Below are 4,814 nucleotides of genomic sequence, written 5' to 3'. Positions count from 1 at the left end.
GAGAGAGAGAGAGAGAGAGAGAGAGAGTCAGACAAACAGACAGAGAGAGAAGGAGATTTAGTTTTAGCAGCTGAATTTCGCGGCACTTGCAAATAAATGCGTCGTTTATACGTGCCCATGAATAGAGGGTGTTACTAGAGAGTAACAAACAAAGAAATGGAGGAGAGATCAGGACGACTGATATGTAAAAGGGGAGAAGAAGCGGACTGAACCAGAAAATTCTCCTCAACACAAAAAACAAAAAACACCACTACATCTTGGCATTAACCAAACATCAATGGAAGTATCACAATACAATATTATGGTTTGATTATGGCACCTCGATGTTTTTGTCCAAAACACAAAAACGATATTCTTCAGTATAGGTAAGACTAAGAGCTTTACAGCACTTGCGATACAATAAGGTCAAATAAGAGTCGAAGATTAAAGCGGTTACAAAAGAGTAACAAACTTTAACACAAAAAGGAGGAGAAAGATAGGGACGATGGATGTTCGATAGGAAAGAATAAGCAAACCACACCAGAGCACCCTCCAACCACCCATAAAAAAGACTTCACAAGTTTTTAAAAAGCAAAAAAAAAAGGAACAAATAAACAAACAAACAAACAAACAAAAATGTTCTCCGTGAATCTACCATGGTCATATGGTCGCTTTTAAGCACAAGGGGCTAGCCCGAAAAATGCTGTTTTGAGAAAATCGAAGGTAAAGTTTAAGCCCCTTGTTCAGTTTCTTTACAAGACAAGGAGAGTTTTCTCTTTAACCAAGCAAGTATTCACACCAAAGAAACCAAACTTCTCCTATAGGTAGAGCAATGCCCTCTTTTGGAGTAGGTCAAGATTTCTGGTAACCCCCAAAATCTGAGTTAGCCCGCTTGTCCTTAAAAGTGACCATATGGAACATCAAAAAGTTGGGCAAATGAATGTTGGAGTAAAGAGAAGCACATGGGTGTACACAACGACTGTCCTTTTGTGCAAGGACAAATAAGCCGGTCAGACAAAAAGAAACAACAGATGGAAAGAAAAGAAACACAACCTACAATGACAATAGTGGCGCCCTCAACCCCACTCGCTAGAAAATTAAGACACTGGGCAACTGTGCAAGCCTTTTGAGAGAAAGAAACAAAACAGCACAATATATATATATTTATTTTTTTTTATTATTATTTTTTTTGGGGGGGGAGGAGTGGGGTAAGAGTGTTACGGCACTTGCGACACAATTAGGTCATATAAGTGCCAACGATCTGAGGTGTTACAAGAGTAACAAACACAAAAAGGAGGAGAGATAAGGACAATGGGCGTTCGATAGTAAAAAAAAAAAAATATTTAAAAAAGGAGCCAGCTACACCAGAGCACCTACCAACCACCCACCACGATGCATAAAGAACTGATTGGGGAACATCTAAACGTGGACGTGTAGGACAGAGAAGTACATGGGTAATTGTAAATCAGTGCCAGTATGCTATTTAACTAGCAATTTAAACATTACATTGTGAAAAGTGTGTGACAAAGTCAAAGAAACAGCCTGTGTCGTTGGTGCACACAAATCACACATTGCATAAAAATACGGAAAAAAACCAACCACAAAAACCCCCCAGATCATACATCGCATATAAAAAGAATAAAAAAAATCACCAGAAACAATGTAGATCTACAACGTATAAAAACGATATTGCCAAAAGATTTTAAAAAGCAGTCAGTCAAAACGATGCGCAAGTCGCATAAAAAACACATATCAAGTAAGCCGACAAAGATAATACATGGGTGTGAAAAGACCCTTCACTCCCTCATATGGTCGCTTTTAAGCACAAGGGGGATATCCCGTAAAATGCTGTTTTGAGAAAATCGAAGGGAAAATTTTTGCCCCTTGTTCAGTTTCTTTAAAGGACAAGGAGAGTTTTCTCTTTAACCAAACAAACATACACATCAATGGAACCAAACTTCTACTATAGGTAGGGCAATATCCACTTTTCGTGTTGGTCAGAATTTCTGGAAACCCCCTAAATCTGGGTAAGCCCACTTGTCCTAAAAAGGGACCATATGTGACAAATGTGAGTTGAGAAGAAATCGTCTTCAATAACACCAAGGCCAATAACTCTTCGACTGTACAGTCGAGATTGTCTCTAAGAGTGACGTACAATTACCTATAATGGTGCACAGACAGTAAGGGATCAAGGAGGTTATAGTTATAGTGTAGTAAGACCCATGTAAGAGATAATATATATATATCGATCGCTACCTTAAAACTACAAAGTTCTTTCAGATGTTCTGGGCCGGTTTGAGATACTAAGACCATGAGGTCAGAAACCAAAAATGAATGGTCCATCTGCCCTATCAAAATCCTAAGATTATTCGGAGTCGTTATCAAGATATTAAAATTAAAAGAAATGCATTCGAAAAAGCTTGACACGTGAAACTTAAAAATTTCACGTCAAATTTCTCTAGACTAGCACTGAGCAGATGGAAATCTGTAATTCTAAGGTACCGATATATTGCGAAACTTTTCCGTTCTTATCGACACAAATTAGGGTTTCAGTACATTTGTATAAGTTTTACTGCACTTGCAACACAATTAGGTCATATAGGTGCCGAAGATTAGAGGTATTACAAGAGCGTAACAAACGCAAAAAAGGAGGAGAGATACGGACGATAGATGTTTGACAGGAAAGAAGGAACAAACCACACCAGAGTACCCGCCCACCACCCTCTGAGCTACTTCGACGATGATTGTGAGGGTCAACATGAGCTCAACGGGCCTCATTCCCAGTAAACAAACGGACATACTCGATATTTTATGTATTATACTCCACCCTCATTCACTCGGGAATCGAACTCACATCTTCCGTGTACGACGGTAAAAAAAAAACCAACCTGCACAAACGCTGGAAGTAAAAATAGTGATTGTGTAAAAATAACTTCTGTTTGAGAAATTTTCACAAAACAAACACTATCTTTGTTAGTGTCCGGGGCGGCCTAGCTTTCAACACTTTTTAGGACATGGTGGACACAGTGTCCGGTTAACAGCAGACCACAGATAGTAGGCCTATGGAGACACATTTTCAAACCACTGTAGGAAAATCAGAAACACGAAGTTGCATATTTCATTGTATGTATGTTTTTTGGGGGGTAGACCCCAGTTAAGGAAAACAAAACTAAAAATACATATTATGAAATACCGATGTTACGTAGTTTTTTTTAAAGTGCCCCCAAAAAACAGCGCGTCTTTCAGCGTTGTCCAATTACCAGGCAGAATGCACGCCCTCAACGAGCTAAAGCACGTACAGAATAACACGGATAGCTCGAATTCGTCGGGACCGGCCTCAGTAGTTCGAGGGATCCGTAGTTCGAGGGATATCTTACAAAGATAAAGAAGAAAAAAAAACCGTGACCGCTGGCACAGTTCGACGAAAGCGTGATTTCGAGTCTTCTGTGTTCGATCTTTCCGCCTTATACTGTAGACTGCAGGGGAACATTTTCTAGTGAGCGAACTGTCTTCTAAAATACAAATCTTGACGATAACGACTGCGTAGCTCTCCTTGCACTCAGGACAAACTGCAGCGCTTATTTTTCCAACACACAGAATACGTAACCAACACAGAGATACCTGAATCGATATTATGATTGTTATTAGATTTCTTTTTTCAGTTTTAGTAAAAAGTTTTATTGCGCTTCCGACACAAAGGTCATATAAGTGCCGAAGATTAAACATGTTACTAGAGAGTAAGTAACATAAAAAAGAAAGAAAAAAACAGTAGGAGAGATAAGGACAATAGATGTTTGATAAGAAAGAAAGAACAAACCACATCAGAGCACCTGCTAACCATCCGTTGAGATTTTTTATTTCATTTTTACAAATTACCCTTCATTCCTGAATGTGCTTCTCATATTACTACAATGCATATCATAAGTGTTGTAATTCTCTGAACATAAAGTCATTTGGAAAGGAATTTCATTGAGGAATAACAAAACAAAACACCACCTTTCACTTCACTCGGATGTCTTGTAGTTTAACAATTCCCAGTTGGATAAAAACAGCATTTCTTGGAAGTTTGTGATCTTCTCGTATGCGATAAAGAATCCTCCTTTTAAGGTGACCAGAGCAAAGTGCAAAGAAAATTCCAGACCTTTATGTTTAAAGAATCACACCAATCATAGGCTTGTATATAGTTATAATAATAATCATCATCATGTATATAATTTCTATAGCGCCCACTCCAGTGTGATCACAGCTCTTGGCGCTTTACATAAATGCATGTACAAACAATATTCATGCACGCACGCAAGCACATACACACACACTCACAATACATATATCATAACTCATGTATTATAAACACATTGCCAAAATACACTTTTGAATCAAACCAAACTTAAAACCGCAACTGCAAGAGAAAAAACGAACAAAAAAAAAAGCCACCCAAGACAACATAATAATCAATTTCAAACAAGTAAAAAGAATTTTTATATCCAAATAAAACCATAAACTGAACAATTCTCTGAATAAATCAAGGGAGAGGAAGTGCCATTTCCAATGGATGAGATTCTCAAAAAGATCAGAGCATATCTGTTTGCTATCTATACTATAACAAAAGAAAAAACGGAGTCCAGCAGAAAATTGAAAAGATGAATAGGAAAACCGTAAATCAATATATATATGACATAATATGGCTTGAGATATGTCAACAATAAAAATCATTTATCAAATATTATATATAGCAAAAATGACCTTCAGTATTATTATGATTGTTATCTATTCAGATAATTTCAGAGCAAGGACACTGGGATGAAAACAATTATACTCCATGGCAAAAGAGAAAA

Source organism: Aplysia californica, unplaced genomic scaffold (assembly GCF_000002075.1).
Source record: "Aplysia californica isolate F4 #8 unplaced genomic scaffold, AplCal3.0 scaffold00166, whole genome shotgun sequence".
Taxonomy (NCBI): domain Eukaryota; kingdom Metazoa; phylum Mollusca; class Gastropoda; order Aplysiida; family Aplysiidae; genus Aplysia; species Aplysia californica.
The sequence above is the reverse complement of the archived record's forward strand: the minus strand, read 5'-3'. Positions refer to the sequence as shown.